A 20,709-nucleotide genomic window follows, 5' to 3' on the forward strand; every position below is an offset into this window, starting at 1 on the left:
GTAGGGAAAACCACTGGATCATTCAGGTATGACCTAAATCAAATCCCTTATGATTATACAGTGAATGTGACAAATAGATTCAAGGGGTTAGATCTGATAGATAGAGTGCCTGAAGAACTATGGAATGAGGTTTGTGACATTGTACAGGAGGCAGGGATCAAGACCATCCCCAAGGAAAAGAAATGCAAAAAGGCATGGTTGTCTGAAGAAGCATTACAAATAGCTGTGAATAGAAGAGAAGCGAAAGGCAAGGAGAAAAGGAAAGGTATAACCATTTGAATGCAGAGTTCCAAAGAATAGCAAGGAGGGATAAGAAAGCCTTCCTCAGTGATCAGTGCAAAGAAATAGTGGAAAACAACAGAATGGGAAAGACTAGAGATCTCTTCAAGAAAATTAGAGTTACCAAGGGAACATTTAATACAAAGATGGGCACAATAAAGGACAGAAATGGTATGGACCTAACAGAAGCAGAAGATATTAAGAAGAGGTGGCAAGAATACACAGAAGAACTACACAAAAAAGTGACCCAGATAATTATGATGATGTGATCACTTGTCTAGAGCCAGACATCGTGGAATGCAAAGTTGAGTGGGCCTTAGGAAGCATCACTACGAACAAAGCTAGTGGAGGTGATGGAATTCCAGTTGAGCTATTTCAAATGCTAGAAGATGATGCTGTGAAAGCGCCACACTCAATATGCCAGCAAATTTGGAAAACTCAGCAGTGGCCGCATGACTGGAAAAGCTCAGTTTTCATTCCAATCCCAAAGAAAGGCAATGTCACAGAATGCTCAAATTACCACACAATTGTACTCATCTCACACACTAGCAAAGTAGTGCCTAAAATTCTCCAAGCCAGGCTTCTACAGTACTTGAACTATGAATTTCCACATGTTCAAGCTGGATTTAGGAAAGGCAGAGGAACCAGAGATCAAATTGCCAACATCTGCTGGATCATCGAAAAAGCAAGAGAGTTCCAGAAAAACATCTGCTTTATTGCCTATGCCAAAGCCTTTGACTGTGTGGTCCACAAGAGTGGTCCACAAGAGTGTGGTAAAGAGTTGGACACGACTGAGCGACTGAACTGAACTGAACTGAGTTTCAAAAAGAACATTTAAATTCCCTGAGAAGTAACAGATAGCCTAGTCTTGAGGGAAGGGCAGATGTAAGCTAGAGGATCTGGGTAAGGTAAATATGACGAGTAGCTGTTGAACTCCCACTGGGCTACCTATAGGAGCTACCGTGTGAGCTGGGCTGTGAATGGTACCCAGGATTTAGAGACAGGAGGTGGAGGTAAGAGTCAGCAGGAAGACATTCCAGGTAGGAGGCACAGCTTTTGCAAAGAGAGACTGAGAAGTTGAAATTTGGGGATACACCAGGAAGTTAGGTTCACCTTGAACAGAGTTTATGAAGGGGGTGATTGACAATATGATTGGCAGGGGCTAACTCCTTGTGGAACAAGGTGGGGTTCCTATACCATTTGCATCTCCCCACCCTCCCCACTCTAGCATTGTTTGTTTCCACGTTCTGATGAGGAACCTGAGGCATGTGAATTAAGGGATTTGCTTAAAGTCACACAGGTAATAAACGGCAGAAGTTGGGGAGCATGAGCCCCCAGAGCCTGAAGTCTAATGTGTTGCCCATCACAGGAGATGCTGGGAGTTTATGGAAGTGAAAGAGTGACTGGGGCTTTCTTTTTTTACAGAAAATCTTTATTTATTTGGCTGCGTTGGGTCTCAGTTGCAGTACGTGGGATCTTCGACCTTTGCTCCCCGCATTGGGAGTGTGGAGTCTTAGCCACTGGACCACCAGGGGTAGGCCCTACTGAGGCTTTCTTAAATGTCTGTTGAGTTGAATTGATATGCAGAAATTAGAGAGAAATCAGATTTTGGTTCAGTATGAACAAACGCTTTCAGGAAAAGTAGGCTTCTATAACAAATTGTTTTAGTAATCAATTTTGGGGATCTCTCTCTCTCTCTCACTGATGTTGTGAATTTGTAACTGATAATGGTTCCTTCTTCCTCTTAGCTATAAGGAAGCTTAATGTCAAATCTGTAGCTCTATAGAATGGCTGGTCTGCTTTTCTGCATGCTAATCTTACTCCTTGTTTTATTTTTTCCTGCCCTTTTGTCCCTTTGCTGTTAATTTTATCCCTTTGTGTTGGACATATCCATTCAAGCTGCCTCAAATTTGCATATAATTAACTAATTAATGGGGGCACAGATTGAGAAATTGTAACAAATATGCTGCCTTGTGAGGTCATGAGCTCACTGCCATCAGAGATATGTAAGAAGAGACTGGAGGACCTTTTGGCTCAAAGATCAGTTCCAAGAGTTTTTGATTATAAGAGTCAGAAATAGGTCATTCTTTGACTGCACCCACACCCATTCCCCTAACAAGCTGCACCCCAGTGCCCATAATAAAGTCTTCATCCTCTCTCAAGCCTGAAGTCCTCTGGCTTCACCGGCTAATGAGACTCTGGGGGCCGGGCACACAGGCTGCCTGGTACTGGGGCAGCAGGGCAGATGACATTAATGGCATGTGACTACATGGACTGATTGAGTAAGCAGATGTTAAGGTCTGGGCTGACAATGACTCATCACTATTTGGGAAAACCCTGATAGGGACGCTCTCACTCTAAGAATTAAGTAGTTTATGCTCCATCAGTTGTATTGAGCAGAGTGTAAATGGCCCTTCTGGGCACAGAACTCTCCAGTTAGGACAACTAGCATTCCTTCTCCCCAGCAAGACATGGAAACAGGAAGTTTCCTTCCACTGAAGAGCAGGCGAGAAGGGGAGGGGAAGAACCTGAAGACAGAGGTGTGCATAGTAATATTTGCATTACCAGCATCCACCACGCCCCCACCCCCCATCCTCCCCTGCTTTGTCATTTGGAGATGTGCCTCTTTGCTACTCTCAGTTCAGGCAAGGGTGGGGCTCCTCTCCCACTCAAGTTGGGAGGGAGAGCAGGTAGCCCAAGGCTGGGCCAATCAGTGCGTTGCATTACCTGGGCCACAGTGATTGGTACAGGGGGGTACACTTGTGACCCAATCAGACTCCCTGAGACTTGAGACATCTGCTGGGAATCTATGGAAAGCCCTTCTCTTACTCTTCCCAGAGGATGTGAAATAGGGGCTGCAGCAGCCATTTTGTGATTTGAACTCCCAGGCCTCTGAGTCACTTCAGCATATGAGTCTCCCCAGATGGTGCTATATGGAGCAGAGACTACTGCCCCCACTGAGACCTGTCAAATGACAGATTTGCCAGCAAATATGAGATTGCTATTGTTTTAAGCCACTGAGTTTGAGGCCATTTTGTTATACAGCAGTTGATATCGAGGACAGTTCATCTCTCATATCTTGCACTCTGGGCTAATCTTTTCTTATTTGCAAACCTGATCATCTTGCCTCTGTTTAAAAAGACCTCAAGAGCCTGCAGGTTAAAGACCAAACTTCTTCATGTGTTATTCAAGGACTTTCAGGCTCTACCTCTGAGATCTTATCCCCCTGTCTTTCCTCTTGGATATTCTGTCCTTCAGTCACACAGAGCTGCTCATAGCTCCATAAATAGCTCCTATTCCCAGCTCATACTCCGTGTCTTATATAGGCTGTTCCCTGTGCCTGGAATGCCTGTCAGGTCCCTAGCAGAAGACTCCTCTGTGCAGAGGTCTTTCTACTCTTTTCTCTTTCTCAAACTCCTGTTGGTCAAATTAATCTAAATTAATCCAACATTTGGATTAATTGATTAGATTAATCACTATATTCCCTCTATTTCTATACATATTCTCTGTTTTTCTATATGGAGACTGCCTTTATTTTATCTTTCAACCCTTCCTATGGAAAATTCCTATGGAGAGTAAAAAAGTTGGCTTAAAGCTCAACATTCAGAAAACTAAGATCATGGCATCTGGTCCCGTCACTTTATGGCAAATAGATGGGGAAACAGTGGAAACAGTGGCAGACTTACTTTTCTTGGGCCCCCAAAACACTGCAGATGGTGACTGCAGCCATGAAATTAAAAGATGTTTACTCCTTGGAAGAGAAGTTATGACAAAGCTAGACAGCATATTAAAAAGCAGAGATATTACTTTGCCAACAAAGGTCCATCTAGTCAAGGCCATGGTTTTTCCAGTAGTCATGTATGGATGTGAGGGTTGGACTATAAAGAAAGCTGAGCACTGAAGAATTGATGCCTTTGACCTGTGGTGTTGAAGAAGACTCTTGAGAGTCCCTTGGACTGGAAGGAGATCCAACCAGTCCATCCTAAAGGAGATCAGTCCTGAATAATCATTGGAAGGACTGATGCCGAAGTTGAAACTCCAATACTTTGGGCACCTGATGCGAACAGCTGACTCAGTTGAAAAGACCCTGATGCTGAGAAAGATTGAAGGTGGGAAGAGAAGGGGACGACAGAGGATGAGATAGTTGGATGTCATCACTGACTCAATGGACATGGGTTTGGGTAGACTCCGGGAGTTGGTGATGGACAGGGAGGCCTGGTGTGCTGCAGTCCATGGGGTCGCAAAGAGTTGGACATGACTGAGTGACTGAACTGACTGATGGAAAATTCTATTTTATCTCATTTTGAATTTCCAACAGCCCTTTTTAAAAATTCTGTTTTCACTGTATCTTGTATTGTTTCATGTTTTATGTTTCTTGCTTCATGAATGAAGTAGCTTCTTAAATCTTTCTGCTCTTCTTTACTCCGAATTATCATAGCTTCCTCGTAGGTCTGTTTTTTTAATATTTCTTGATTTCTTGCTTTCTTACTGGTGACCCCATGGACTGTAGCCCATCAGGCTCCTCTGTTCATGGGATTCTTCAGGCAAGAATACAGGAGTGGGTTGCCATTCCCTTCTCCAAAGGATCTTCCTGACCCAGGGATTGAACCCAGGTCTCTTGCATTCCAGGTAGATTCTTTACCACCTGAGCCTTCAGGGAAGCCCTCTTCTTGTTGGCAACTTGCCTCAAATGTTTGACAATTCTTGAGTTGTCCATTCATGTTTAAGAAAGAGCAGCTTGGGAACTCTGAGGACATAGGGCTTGAAGTGTTCTCCTGTGATGGGTGAATAGGAAGCTACTACCCTGGAAAAACTCAAGCGCCATAGATGTAGGCTGCGATACCCCACCCCCCTGAGCTATCTATGGTTGTCCCAGACAGTTCATTCTAACTCATGGGAGTATATTCTTCCTTGTCACTGAGGGATGCATACTTTGATATAGAGCCCACTGTACATGGGGTGGCGTAGGAGGAGTAATGAGCCTTGTAAAGACTAACCCTCTCTATTCATCCCCAGATCTACCTTCTGATCCTCATTCTTACTTGGTAACTTTGAATCACAAACCTCCCTGTACCTGGACATGGCAGGATAGCCTCCTCATCACCTATAACCTCATTCTCAGGTGTTTTAGACTGCCTCTTCTTCCATCCAACTGCATCAATATCTGGGCAGTTTCTATATTTTGCTGCTGCTGCTGCTGCTAAGTCACTTCAGTCATGTCTGACTCTGTGCGACCCCATAGACAGCAGCCCACCAGGCTCCCCCATCCCTGGGATTCTCCAGGCAAGAACACTGGAGTAGGTTGCCATTTCCTTCTCCAATGCATGAAAGTGAAAAGTGAAAGTGAAGTTGCTCAGTCATGTCCGACTCTTAGCGACCCTATGGGCTGCAGCCTACCAGGCTCCTCCATCCATGGGATTTTCTAGGCAAGAATACTGGAGTGGGGTGTCATCACCTTCTATATTCTAGAAATATATTAAAATTCCCTTTCCATTGATGTCTTACCCCTGTTCTCTTTGTCATATTGGGTTTATGCCTTTTAAATTCTCTCCCTGTCATCTTATAGGGATCTCATCAGGGTGAGAGAGAGAGATGCCCAGTCCACAGGCTGTGTGCTTCTGCCTTTCTGCCCTGGGAAGGACTTCAGAGACCACAGACTCAATTTGAAATGAAGAAACCAAATTTAGAATGGATATAGCAACTGGCTAAGGAAGAGTGGCCAAGTAGGGAAAGAATAGAGTATATTAGTTTAGAGCATGGACTCTGAGACCAGTTGAGTTTGAACCCTGGCTCCATCACTTAGTAGCCATGGGAACTTGAGAAAGAATTTTAACTTCAATGTGTCTGTTTTCTCATCTATAAAATGGGGATAAAAATACTGACCTTTTAGAGTTGTGAGATAAGTGAGTTACTATATATGAGGGGCTTAGAAAAGGGTCCATCATGAAGAGTTATGTAGTAGCGGAGAAACTTAGTAGGTTTCAGATCTTGGCCAAACTCAGGCCCTGCACCAGTATGTCTTATGAGCTTCTATCATATGAAGTTTCTAAATAAATAGAAGCACAGCCATTGCTAAATTAACTACAGAGTCATTCATCATCCTGGTAGCTCAGACCCTCTGCCTTGTAAAGACTTGAGCCTTGTAAAGACTAACCCTCTCTATTCATCCCCAGATCTATATCTCTGTCCCCAACTCCCACCTGGTTTGTCCACCTGTTGCCTCAGACCCCTTCCCCTCTTGCCCTATCCAAGCCATGCAGTCTACACCAGTCCCCCCTGGTCCTAATTCTTTATGGCTGATTGGAACAGCTTTTAAATGTAGTCCCTAGGGCCCACCACTGATAACTGTGTTAAGCAAATGGCACCCTCAAGCACCTGGAGAATCCCTCTCTTGTCTCTTTTGCTGCTGCCTTTGCTGAGTTTTAAGTCTGTTTAACAAAATAGACTTCTGTCCTATTTGTGTCTTGGCTCTCATCAGAATTTCCTTGAAGGTAAGGACTGTGGCTAAGTCATCTTAGTTTCCTCCAGAAGGTTGGCGGGTGTAGTACTTCACATCTGCTAATAAGCGTGATGGAACGACTAGGAGATGGGTAGACCTGACTGAGGTCTCAGCTGCGCCAGTCAATAGCTGTGCATCCTCAGAAAACTAAATTATCTTCTCTGGTCCACCACTACCTTATGTGCATTTTAAGACTCAAATAAGATGATAAACCTTTTACAAACCTAATAAACTGCGAGGGGAAGATTTCATTGTTGTTGTTAGTTGCTAAGTTGTGTCCGATTCTTTTGTGACCTCATGGACTGTAGCCTACCGGGCTCCTCTGTCCATGGGATTTCCCAGGCAAGAATATTGGAGTGGGTTGCCATTTCCTTCTCCAAGGGATCTTCCTGACCCAGGAATTGAACCACGTCTCCTGCACTGCAGGTGGATTCATTACCGCTGAGCCAAACCTAAGGAACTGTGAGAGGAAGTTTTCATCGAGGACATGCTTATGAAGAAAAGAGCTGAGCAGTGATGACAAGGACTCCCTGCAGGTAGGATGGGTTAAGGGAGATGAAACCCCAAGGATCTACCAGGGAAGACTTGGTAGAGGCATGTAGTGGTGGCCAGGGGCAACTGGCACCTGTGAAAAGTGGGAGGTAGGTGAAGGAGGACAGGGATGTTAAGTGTAGCCGATTGGAGGATGATGTGATGACCGGGATGGAGAATTTGGCAGGAGAGCAAGTTTGGTGCCCAGATGAGGTGTTAGGTTTGGGAAATGTAGGATTTGAGTGAGGATTCCATAGAGATGCTCGGTCAGGAAATTGAACACATGAAGTTCCTACCTGGGGGGAAATCTTGGATGTCTCTGTAACTGAGCTGATTGTTGGTACCATGGAGAGGACGAGTGCGTAAGGGAATGTGGAGATAGATCAGAGAGCTGAGGACAGGATTTTAGGGAAGAAAAGCATCTTTTGAAGTTTTAGGCTAGAATTGTAGTCCATGGAAAGAGGAAAGTGCTCTGTGACACAGTAGGGGAGCAGGAGAGCACTGGTCTCAAAGATGAGAGTTTAAAGAATGAATGCTGATTACTGATTGGCTGTTTGTTGATATTAAGAAACTATGTGATGTGTTTAGATATGGTAATGGTGTTGTGTTTATGTTTTTTTAAAAAGTCTTAATCTTTTAGGTATATCCATTCTTCATCTGAATGATTTACAGATAAAATGATATGGTGTTTGGTACCTGCTTTCAAATAAACTGGTGGGATATCTAAAAGGGACACACTTAGATTCAAGATTCAAATAGGATGAAAGTTAAGGATGGAAAAGATATACCACGCAAACAGTAACCAAAAAGAGAGCTGGGGTGGCTATAGTATCATCAGACAAAATGGACTCTAAGACTGAACTTATTATTAATGACTAAGGAGGATATTTCACAATGACAAAAGGGCAATCCATCAGGAAGACATAAAAATTATAAAAATATATGCACCTAAGAAGCCTGGCAGGATACAGTCCATGGGTTTGCAAAGAATCGGACACGACTGAGTGACTAAAGAGAGGAGGATGCGTCTAACAACAGGTCCTCGAAAACATGAAGAAAAAAAAAAGAACCCTGCTAGAAGTGGAATGAGAAATAGACAATTCAACAGTAACAGTTGGGGCCTTCAGTACTCCACTTTCAATAGTGGATAAAATAAAGAAGATCAACAAGAGAAGTAAACTTGAACAACACTCTAAAACAATAGACCAAACAGATACCTATAGAGCATTCTAGCCAACAAAAACGAAATACATGTTCTTTCCAAGTGCACACAGAACATCTGGAGAATTTGGTTGGGACTTGAAAGGGTTTCCTGAGCGTTGCATAATTTGAGGCCAATTTTCCTGAATGAATCAGCCACTGAAATCCCTCCTGATTATGGATAGGATAGGACAGAGTGTTTGGGCTCAGAGCCTGCTGCATTGGTTAGAGTTCTTAATTATACTTACAGAAGTGGGTAGCTTTGTGCTTAAGAAGATGGGATCAGGGCAGTGGTCTGGATCCAATTCCTGGGTCTGCCATTTACTGGGTCTCTGAACGTAAGCAAATTGCTTAACCTCTTTGTGCCTTGATTTTTTTCGCCTGTGGAATAAAAAATGATATTGATATCTTAATATTTGTTAATAGTTGTTAGGATTAAATTTAAAAATCTATGTCAAGCATATACAAACATGCATGGAACCTAGTAAACATTAAACAAGTGTTATTATTGTGTGTTAGTATTACTATGAATGACTGGGTTACAGGTAACAGAAATTCAACACAACTAGATTAGGGAAGAGGGAGGGATTTATTGACTCTTGTAACTGACAGTATAAGAAACCAAGCATTTATAAATCAGTTTATTATCAGGAATATCTCGAGGCTTCACCTTCTTCTGTGTTGGTTTACTTCTCAGGCAGGTTTTCCACAAGGTGGCCACCTGCTTCTCTGTGCTCACATGCTACTTTCTGAGCAATGCCAGCAGAAGGCAGAGCTCCTTTTATCTTGAAGCTCCAGCAAAGGCTTTGGAGTTGACTTTTACTGGCCTGGCTGGTGTTCCCAGCCCATCAGTGATCTGATTACTGTGGCCAGGGGAACTCAGTGCTGTCATTGGCCAGTCCCGAGTCACATGTAACCTTTACAGGTGAACCACATGATCTGAGGTTGGGTGGGGAGATAGTCCCAAAAAAGAATGAGGTATTTTTATCAGAAGAAGACTAAGGGTGCTGGGCAAGTAGAAAGTCATTTCTATGACACCCGCAGAAGGGGCAAAGTGGAGAAGGATGTGGAAGAAGAGAGGTGCCTGTGCCAGTTAGCAAGGCCACTAGGGTGTGTCACATAAGCTGGTAAGATAGTTCTCAAAGTGAGTTCCACTGAGTGCCAGTTCAAACTAGCCTTAATAGACATTCCTGTGAGACAGGTTCTGTGGAGGAGGAAGTTTGGGAAATGTCAGGTGTCTTTACTACAAAATGCTCCCTGCTTTTAACATACCTCTGTATTTGATGACTCTGCAGGATTGAGATACAGATCTGAGATTCCCAAACATATGGAACCACGGAACCCTTATTCATGAAGCATTTTGTAGGATCACAATCTGTGGAACGCGATTTGGGAAGCATGGTAGACTAGGATGCTGATGAGGTTGGGCAATGGCAGGAGCAAGAAACTCCCCTGAATGTTCGCAGGGGGACAACGGTCTGCGGGTGACTGTGGGTAGTGAGGGGTGAGCCTCTCCTCTTCAAGCCTGGAGTCAGAAACTTCTGTCTTAGTCCAAAGGGGAAACCAAGATCACATCGTTTTGCCTCTAACCAAGTTGGCCCTCACCCAGAGAACACACCCTCCCTACATGTCAGGAAACAAATGCAGAGGACTGATGCAGGTTCTCACCCCTTTAGATTCAGCTGAGAACAATGGGGAGGAGCCTCATCCCTGGGGAGAGCAGAGTTACCAGACCTACTCCTCCAGGCAGGGTGCGGTGCACAGGGATGATGGGGCCTGATCAGTACATCGTGAGAAACGCTGGGCTGGAAGAAACACAAGCTGGAATCAAGATTGCCAGGAGAAATATCAATAACCTCAGATATGCAGATGACACCACCCTGATGGCAGAAAGTGAAGAGGAACTCAAAAGCCTCTTGATGAAAGTGAAAGACGAGAGGGAAAAAGTTGGCCTAAAGCTCAACATTCAGAAAACCAAGATCATGGCAGCTGGTCCCATCATTTCATGGGAAATAGATGGGGAAACAGTGGAAACAGTGTCAGACTTTATTTTGGGGGGCTCCAGAATCACTGCAGATGGTGACTGCAGCCATGAAATTAAAAGACGCTTACTCCTTGGAAGACAAGTTATGACCAACCTAGATAGCATATTCAAAACCAGAGACATTACTTTGTCGACTAAGGTCCATCTAGTCAAGGCTATGGTTTTTCCAGTGGTCATGTATGGATGTGAGAGTTGGATGTGAAGAAGGCTGAGTGCCGAAGAATTGATGCTTTTGAACTGTGGTGTTGGAGAAGACTCTTGAGAGTCCCTTGGACTGCAAGGAGATCCAACCAGTCCATTCTGAAGGAAATCAGGCCTGGGATTTCTTTGGAAGGAATAATACTAAGGCTGAAACTGCAGTACTTTGGCCACCTCATGCGAAGAGTTGACTCATTGGAAAAGACTCTGATGCTGGGAGGGATTGGGGGCAGGAGGAGAAGGGGACGACCGAGGATGAGATGGCTGGATGGCATCACGGACTCGATGGACGTGAGTCTGAGTGAACTCCGGGAGATGGTGATGGACAGGGAGGCCTGGCGTGCTGCGATTCATGGGGTCGCAAAGAGTCGGACACGACTGAGCGACTGAACTAAACTGAACTGAACTGAACTGAACTGATCTTGGAAGGTCTCTGCAGGGGAAGTTCTGTGTCCTCCTCCATGTGTGCTCAGGGGCAGGAGAGAACTTCCATCAATGGGTGTAACAGCAGCATCTCAGCAGCTCTGCATGGCCTGGAGAAGACTCTCTTTTATGGGACTGCCTGGGAGTAACCATGTTCTCAGGGAGACAGCCAAGTCTTTGCAAGCTTGAGTACCAAGGAGTCAGCCCCTTAGAATCCTTTTGATCGATGTCACTGCAATCCTAATGCACTCTTACCATCCTATGGTAGCCTTTGCATGGGAATTAATCCCACTGTACTCTAACAGAGCTGTGTGTTCTTCTTTGTGACTTGAGGCTAGAGGTTTCAGCCTATACAGGGGCTAGACTGGTGATCTAAAGAGAGACATCTCTTGAAGGTGGCATTTGTCCAGAGGGCCATTCCCACGCAGAAAGGGACTCCTACCACCATATTACCCCTCAGTGCAGTCGTGAAAGTCAATAGCTGCTGTTAATCATTCAGTTTCAGGGACATTTCTGGACTAGACTTCCCTGGTGGCTCAGATGGTAAAGCGTCTGGCTACAATGCAGGAGACCTGGGTTTGATCCCTGGGTTGGGAAGATCCTCTGGAGAAGGAAATGGCGACCCACTCCAGTATTCTTGCCTGGAAAATCCCATGGATGGGGGAGTGTGGTAGGCTATAGTCCACGGTGTCCCAAACAGTCGGACACGACTGAGCGACTTCACTTTCACTTCACTTTTCATGGACTCGGCACCTAGTTTTCAGTGGGCTTTCATTGTTTCTGTTGGTTCACAAGAATTTATTTACAACTGAGGAAACGGAGATTTAGAGGTTAGAAAATTTTCCTGGAATCATACAGATGGCAAGTGGCAGAGGTAGGGCTCAAATGCAGGTCTGTCTGATGCCAGAGACTGTGCACTTTAGGGAGCTGGCAGGAATACTGGAGTGGGTTGCCATTTCCTTCTCCAGGGGATTTTCCTGACCCAGGGATCAAACCTAGGTCTCCTGCATTGCAGGTGGTTCTTTACCGTCTGAGCCACCAGGGAAGTCCACATAAGTGCTGAGAGAACATGAAATGGTGATGCTTTTATGATTTACACAACAGGGGGATTTGGGTTTGATGTTTATCTGGGGGAGGAGCATTCACTGCTGTTCTTCTTAAGAGGCAGGATATGTTATAGGACTTGGGTCCTGGGAGTCTCTTCATATTTTCTCTGTCAGTGTCCTCTGGGAGCCAGGAGCCATGGTTTTGAAGCTACTCCTGCCAGTTAGCTCTTGGTCACAAATGGGCATCAGCTATAAATCAGGAGAATGGTCTGTCATTGGCTCTAAGTGGCAAATGAGATAATTAGGTCTTGCAAAGCTGGTCACCTGTCATCTCATTTCCATGTTTGATGGGGTTCCTAAATATTGGTACCATTTGTCAAATACTCCCTTGTGCTCTTTTTGAAGGACTTTCGCTCTAAAAGGGAGGAAGAGAAGTGAGGTGGTACCTGAAGGGAAAATTGAGATTAGGAGAGGCTGGTTTTTTGTTTGTTTTTAAATCAATGAACGAATGACTGAATGGCTAAACACATAAATAATCAGAGCATGTTAGCACGTGGAAGGGAATGATCAGTAGCGAGGAGGCATGTGCTGAAATGAGAAGATGACTGAAGCTGTGTCCTCAAGTAGATGAGACGGGGATAGATTTACAACACAGATGGAAGGAATGGCTGTAATCAGACATTCGGCTGGAATCCAGATATCCCATGCTTACAGAATCCTCCAGGCCACAGAGGGGAGGCTGTGGGTCTTGGGGAAGAGACTCGGACATAGCGAGGAGGACTGATTTCCAATGGCCTTGTGCTTCCTCTAGAGGGTCCTGGAACAGGGTGGATAACTTCTATAAGCTTTGGTGTTGGTCTCCTTGTAAGATAAAGATGATTTTGCGTACTCTGCAGAGTTGCAGCAAGTATTAAACAAGATAATGTAAGCCGAACCCTTGGCATGGAAAATAAAAGTGATTTCAATTCTATCACTGAGAGATAACTGTATTTACCATTTTAATGTATTTTTGCACCTATCTGTTTCCCACTTAATATAAACACATACTTAAAAATACTATTGCTCTTTACATACTCTTCTATAACATGCTTTTAGCACTTAAATATACTGAGGACAGTTTTCCACCACAATTTTTCTATAACATGCTGTTTTAAATATATGCAGATCATTACAGTAGGCGGATGTACCATCCTGCATTTTAACCAGTTCCTGTTGTAGACATCATGGAAGTTGCTCCTCACTATTTTCTATTACAAATTACACTGTTAAAATTTCCTTTCAGCTGTAGTTTCACATACATCCATGGTTATTTCCCTATGGAAGTTTTCTGGCAGTGGAATTTCAGCTGACCTGTGGGCAAGCTCTTTCACACAGCTATCTAGAGAGAGGAAGAGGATTTTAGGGGACAGCACAGACAGGCAGAGTGAAGTATGATACCTGAAGGGTGCTGATGAATGGCTTGCTGTCATTCAGGAAGCAGGGCTCTGAGGGCCTGAGATTAATCTCAAGATGTGATCTGTCTCCTTTAACAATTTAATTGCTGCCCTGGTTGTAGGCATGAAGGCAAGCTTACCAAATATGAGGATGTTGTGAAGTTGGCAAGGATATGTTGAATGATGGAGTCAAGATGTAAGGGAAAACCTGAATGGCAGGAAGAATGGGCTGAAGCACACAGGAGAGACCGAACCAGGAAAACTGCAGTGTCTTAACAATGATAAGTCTGGACTATGCACATCAGAGCTAGGGTAGAGCTGGATGAACGCCAGGTCATGCCAAAAAGACATGGGAGCTGATGTCGTGTGGTTGACCCCCAAACTCATGCAAAACAATCCAATAAACATCAGGTGGTATTGGTATGAGTGCAGTGGCTAGACCCTGCGTCAGTGGAATGTTGATAAGCTGGAGCTCAGCAGGAAAAAAAAGGTGGTCAGGCTGGTGAATGATCTAAACCATAACTGTTCAATAGAAATATTGCTGTTGTTCCATGACTGAGTCATGTCCAACTCTTTGTGACCCCATGAAGTGCAGCACACCAGGCTTCCCAGTCCTTCCCTATCTCCCAGAGTTTGCTCAAATTCATGTCCATTGAGTCAGTGATGCCATCCAGCCATCTCATCCTCTGTCACCTCCTTCTCTTGCCCTCAATCCTTTCCAGCATCAGGGTCTTTTCCAACGAGACAGCTTTTCAATGCAGGCCACATCAATCTATCTATCTAAAATTGAAAAAATTTCTGGTAGCCAGTACAATATTTTAGATAACTCATTCTATCAAAAATATTATCATTTTGGCATGTAATTAATATAAACAAGTTATTGAGATATTACATTCTCTTCCCCCCCTCCCCTGCCCATGTGCTAAGTCTCTGAAATCCAGTGTATATCTTATACTTCCAGCACATCTCAGTTCAAGCTCTAAATTTTCAATGGTCAGAATGAAATATAGTTCACTGAAACAAAAAGTTGTATTTAGTGGAAAAATATTTTATACTGCTTTTGTTTCTTAATTTAAATTTAAATGATTAAAATTTAGCACAATAAGAATTGAGGTCCTCAGCTGCCCCAACAGCACTTCAAAATACTCAATAACCTTGTGTGGCCAGTGGCTATTGAAATTGGACAGGGAAGGTCTGTACCCTATGGGTGCTACTCAAAATGTGGTCCATGGACCAACAGGATTTGCGTCCTCTGGGAAGTGGTTCGAGATGCAGCTGCTCAGGCTCCCCCCAGAACTCCTGAGTCGAAATTTTCACTCCAGCAAATTTTCTGCATGATTCACGTGCTCACTTGAGAAGCAGTGATCTGGATGTCAGGTGATGGATGACTTGGGGAACGTATGAAGAAGCCAAGAAACCATGTTTTGCATGGGGAAAGGAAACCTCAGGAGACCATGATAATTTTCAAACATTTAAGGGCCTGTGTGTGGAAGGTGGGAAAGATCAGGCGGAAGGACTGAGGCCACAGGTGGAGGTGGGGCTGGGGTGAGAGAAAGGGGATCGAACTTTTTTAAGCTTCCATAGTTAATTTCACTTAATCCTCATAATGAAAGACCTGGACTTGGAGTTAACTCAGATAATCTGAGTTGAGATCTCATCATCACTAATCACTGTGCATCCTGAAGGAAAAATTACTTAGCCACTCTGAGCCTCAGTTTATCATCTCTAAAATGGGAAAAATAACAGCCCACATGCCAGGGCTAATGTGAAGACCGGGTAGGCAAGGACCATAATCACTGTATTTACCACACCTTCCCTGGGTTCAGACATGGCGTAGATTCCATCTGCAATGAGGGTTTCTTTGTAAACTAGGCAGAGCTCTGGCGCGTGAAGGATGGCTGGTACTACTATTAGCAGGCTTGTGGTTTGGGGTGACAGATTGCGTTTTCAGTAGACACAAATGAACCCTGCCCCTGCGTGTCTTCATCGCACCAAAAGCCCATTTTTTTGTTTACAGCCCTGATTGATCTGGGTTGATCTATCTGCAAACCGTTTCATCAGGAGGGTGAAAATGGAAAATTGGGGAGGGGAGGTCAGGGCTCCTCCTTCTTACCCTGCTCAATGGTTGGTGCTGGGTCTCTAGCCACACTACCTTAATGGGGGTAAAAGATCTCCAAAGAGTGGTACTGGGTCATTCTAAGATGGGGAGAAACTGGCCCATCAGATCGTTTCTCAGCAAAAGATCTCATTGCTGCTGCGCCAAACCACATCTGTGCTCTGTCAAGTAAACAAAGAATATCTACAGCTCTCAGGCAGGCACTAACATTAGCCGAGTGAGGGCTCTTTGGGGACCGGGGAGAGTAGGCCTCGCATTTGAAAATGAACCACTGTACGTGGATTTATAGCACTGCTTTTCTGATGAAGAGGGGGAAATATTTTTCTCTGGGAGATTAGAATTTACTAGTGGATTCAAGTGTAACTTTGGAGAGTGGCAGAGGTATTAGATGTGGCAGTATCACAGTATTGTTTTATTGGCAATTAGATTTCAAACTGGCATGAATGTATGAAAATAAGTCTCAATTATGGGCCTGCGAAGTTTCTCCACCATCTGTCAACAGTTTGCTCCTTATGCCACAACATGTGTACCTTTGGAGGGAAAATGATTTAATAGCCCAAGTCAAGAGGTACAGCTCACCAAATTATATTGGAGTTTATGGCCAAGGCCTGCATTTGTGGTTTCTGATGCAGAGAAAGGAAGCCTGAGCTCGTGTGCATACACACACACACTCTTCAGGGTCTCACAGCTGTCAGAGACGGAAGATGTCTTCAAAAGGAGCGAATTTAACTTCTGCATTTCATAACTGGGAAAAATCAAGTCCCAGAGAGGCCGGGGACTTGTGCAATTGGTGCTGAGAGACAGGGCAGAGCTGGAATGATAACAGGAAGCTTAGGCATGGGGCAGTGGGGGGTTAGTAAATGTGTAACAACCTCTGGGGAAGTGAAAGCCCTGATGTGTAGCACCTGCCTGTTCCCGTGACGTAAGCACTTTCATGACAGCGATTTCATACTAGCGTGATACCACTGAATGTGAAGTTTGGAAGGGGTGTACGATTGCCTCTCACAAGCCAATTTCTGTGGCTCCGGTGTACCACTGTGAAGGGGGATGGAGGTGGTTATAAATATTTGTGGTTTGCCTGCCCAGCATTGGTTTTCCTTTCCAGTAAGTGTACTTTAATTTTCCCTGAGGATGTCCACCGGTACCCTGTTTTGAGCCCATGGAGTTTGGTTAGGGTAACCCCATCACCAACTCCAGGAGTTGACCCAGGCCTGGGCCAATCAGTGTATTTCATCTCCCTGGACATTGATTGGTTCAGGGTTGGGCTTGTGGCCTAATCTGGCTCTGGGAGTCAGGCCCAGGACCTTTGTTTGAAGTGGTGGTCTTAGAGCTGCGAAGGAGCAGCTTGTATCGAGTGGTGGTCACTTTGCCGCCACGAGAGAATAGGCTGTCGAGAATGAAGACAGAGGAGAACAGAGCTGAGAGACGAGAAAGAACAGGCCCCGAGTCTGTTCTTCTAGAAAGAACAGGCCCCGAGTCTGTTCTTTGCTTCTGGATCTATCTGAGCTTCAAGTGTAGTTCCTGGACTTCCTGAGAATCAGTGAACATGTTTCATTTTTGTAAAAGTCTGTGCATGTATTATGTCAGTTATGCCTCAGTTTAAAAAATGTATCCAGACAGAACCAGTTGCGGAGCAGGGCTCCTTCAGGTCTACTCACTTCTGGAGCAGAAGCTCAGCTCTTAGCTGCCTTTCCCAACCATGCCCTTTCCCCCTCTGTCCAAACTTCAGCAAGCATCCTTATTCTGGCTAGGATTTGGGGAAACTGTGCATTTCTTTATCAGGTGTGTTGCCTCTGATGGTAAGAGTTCTAACCGACGAGTTTGTCCCTGAGAGCTATACTAGGGAATCTCTAGAGCCTTTTTGATGTGCTGCTTATCTAGAGTTTGATCCATGAAGCCACAAGCCTTGTCTGTCTTGGACATCATTGCTTTCATGGAGCCCAGCACATGCCTGTTGTGTGGGAAATGCTCAGTAAATATTAGTGGAATGTCTTGTCTCAGGCAGGCTTTGCTGTGTTATGATGCTGTAACAAACAACCTCTAAACTCAATGGCTTCTAACCACAAAGTTTCATCTTTCACTCAAAGTTTTTTTATCATTTATGTTGGCTGCAGCTCTTCTCCATGTCTTTTTGTTTTAGAGTCCAGGCTGATGGAACAGCTCCCACTGGGAACATGAAAATCTCATGGCAGAGGGAAAAAGAACAAAGGCGGAACACGTGATGATTCTTAAACTTTCTGCTTAGATAGGTTCTGCTTAGATACGTTCCATTGGTCAAAGCAAGTCACTTGGCAGGAAGATGCCCTCCAAAGCAAGACACTGCATACCACAGACATCAGTAGAGATGAATAATCGATCCTCTTATAGGTTGGGGAGTGAGTAATGGGGGATAATAATACAGGCAATCACACAGTTAAAGGGAGAATGTGGGAATGCGGTTAGAACTAATCTTGTGAAACTGAACATTTGAGTATAGACTGACCCAGCATTGGGCTTCCCTGGTAGCTCAGTTGCAATGCAGGAGACCCTGGTTTGATTCCTGGGCCGGGAAGATCCCCTGGAGAAGGGATAGGCTACCCACTCCAGTATTCTTGGGCTTCCCTTGTGGCTCAGCTGGTAAAGAGCCGCCTGCAACGCGGGAGACCTGGGTTCGATCCCTGGGTTGGGAAGATCCCCTGGAGAAGGGAAAGGGTACCCACTCCAGTATTCTGGCCTGGAGAATTCCATGGACTGTATAGACAATTGGGTTGCAAAGAGTCGGACATGACTGAGTGACTTTCACTTTCTTTCACTTTAACCCAGCAATACCCAGAGAGCTTCTTGCCTGTGGGTACCAGTGTTTTAGGAATGTTTCTAGGAGCATGTTTGGTATAGCAGAAAACTGCCAACTCAAACAACTTAAATATCTGTAGATAGATGAATGGATATATAAATTAGAATACATTTACACAAAGGAATGTAATGCAGCAATGAAAGTGAATGAACTTCAGCTATTCAGAACAACATGAATACATCTTAGAGGCATATTAAGCTAAGTGAAATAAGAAGATACAGAGAATTTGATTCCAATTTTATAAATCATTCATGTGAAAAAATTACACAAAAAGCAAATGAATGATAAACACAAAAATCAAGATTGGGCCGCTTTGAGTGGGGCAAAGTATGACAGTGGGATAGGCAGATACAACTTACTGGTGATGTTCTAGCTTGCAGCTGGGGTGGTAGATTGGGGAGGTCATTTTCATATTGTGCATTTTAACATATTTGTTACATTCTTTTGTGTCTATCAAATATTATGTTCAAAATGGAATTAGAAAAGAATGCAAAAATAACAGCTAAGAAAAGTAATAATTTTTTAAGAGAGTGGTTATGGAAAAGTGCTATCATAAAAAGTGGAATTCCTAGAATCAAATTTGGCAAATACACGTTGGGGCAGAATTCCGGGACGAGGATAGAAGATGGGTCCTCTCAGCACCGACCCTAGACTGTGGGCAGTTCGCACCATCAGCCCTCCCCACGCCTGGGGGATGACCTGTGTCCTCATTGGCCCCAATATCACGTTCCCTAGGCTGCTGCAGGGACTGAGATGCATACAGGGGCCCTGCCTACGGGCCCGGACATTCCAGGTCCACAGAGAAACGTTCATGGATGAACACAATTGACGACTGGGCTTGTCCAACAGGGGTCCTGATTTAACTGTCCCTGAGTTTGGTCCTCTGTGGTACATAGAGAAGGCTTCTTTTGGCCTTGTAAAGTTGAAGAGGCCACACCCAGATAGCTCTTGGTCACCCCCATGCCACCCTGACCACTTCAGTGAGGCGGCATTCTGCTGGAGGAGTCCCTAATCTGGTCTCCAAGCTCAGGGCAGGAGAAGGAAGCTTCAGACTGGATATTATGGATCTCTGACAAAATAACCCGAGAGCACCTGCCCCCAGATGCTTCAGCATCTTCCCAGTCCGAGCGACTTTCATTACTGAGGGGGACTGCCTGCTGTGGTGACTCCAGGGGTCCAAGTGGCATCTGAGTCTCTTCCATCAGAGAGAGAAGGAGAAGGGCGCTATGGGGCAGCTTGGAGATGAGCCAGAACCAAAACCAGAGCACGGGTGAGACCTACCCAGCCTCTGCATGAGGGGCAGCCTGCCCACATCAGCTCTGTTGAACTTCCTTGCCCACCTTTGGGGCACATGCAAAAAGCTACCAACTCTCCCTTTTGGGGGCGGAGCCTGCTTGCCAATCTGTACACTCTCAGGCTCATTTCACTCATTTCAGTTTGGTTGCTTCTGGTTGCAGGTAACAGAAATCAAAAAAAATGTAGTTTTTGTCTATTTGCATTTATATAGGAGTAGATATAACATTAGGTGAAACTTGGTCCAGGATTCAAAAAAATATCACTGAGCCCTCTTTCTCTTTCTCATCTCTTCTTGGCTCAGCTTTCCAGGGTGGGCTTTATTTCAGAGAGACTTCTCACTACTCCCAGCCCTAGGGATCTCCCAGAGCTTCTGGGACTCCACTAAAGTCCAGCAGGAAAGAAGTAACTTCTCAGCCCCCATGCCCATTAAAAGCCCTGAGATTCATCCTGTTAGGGTCACGTGCCCCTTCCAAGCCCATCACAGTGACTGGGAACTGGGAGGCATTGACTGGTGTAGTCAGGTCACACGATCTCCCCAGGGCTGGGGATGAAGTCAGCATCCCCAGAACTTGTGGGTTTCAATAGAAATCCAGGACTGCGAGGAAGAAGGAAGGGGGACTGGATGCTCAGAGAGTAATCCACAGCCACTTCCTGTCTGCTGATGCTTGTTGTTCAGCCACCAAGCCAGCGATGCCAGCCGCTCAGCCATCTCATCCTCTGTTGCCCTCTTCTCCTTCTGCCTTCATTCTTTTCTGGCATCAGGGCCTTTTCCAGTGAGTCAGCTGTTCGTGTTAGTGGCCAAAGAATTGCT

At 44.9% G+C, this 20,709-nt stretch overlaps 1 long non-coding RNA gene across 1 annotated transcript in view; it reads left to right on the forward strand.

Annotated features, from left to right (window-relative positions):
* Positions 1 to 625: 625 nt before the first annotated feature.
* Positions 626 to 20,709, forward strand: part of LOC138430374 (uncharacterized) — a 42,946-nt gene continuing 22,862 nt past the window's right edge. Inside the window, exons 1-2 of the long non-coding RNA XR_011253134.1 lie at positions 626 to 1,813; positions 7,205 to 7,314. This is a non-coding gene — a long non-coding RNA (uncharacterized lncRNA). The remainder of the gene's footprint in view (positions 1,814 to 7,204; positions 7,315 to 20,709) is intronic.

Source organism: Ovis canadensis, chromosome 25 (genome assembly GCF_042477335.2).
Source record: "Ovis canadensis isolate MfBH-ARS-UI-01 breed Bighorn chromosome 25, ARS-UI_OviCan_v2, whole genome shotgun sequence".
NCBI classification, from domain to species: domain Eukaryota; kingdom Metazoa; phylum Chordata; class Mammalia; order Artiodactyla; family Bovidae; genus Ovis; species Ovis canadensis.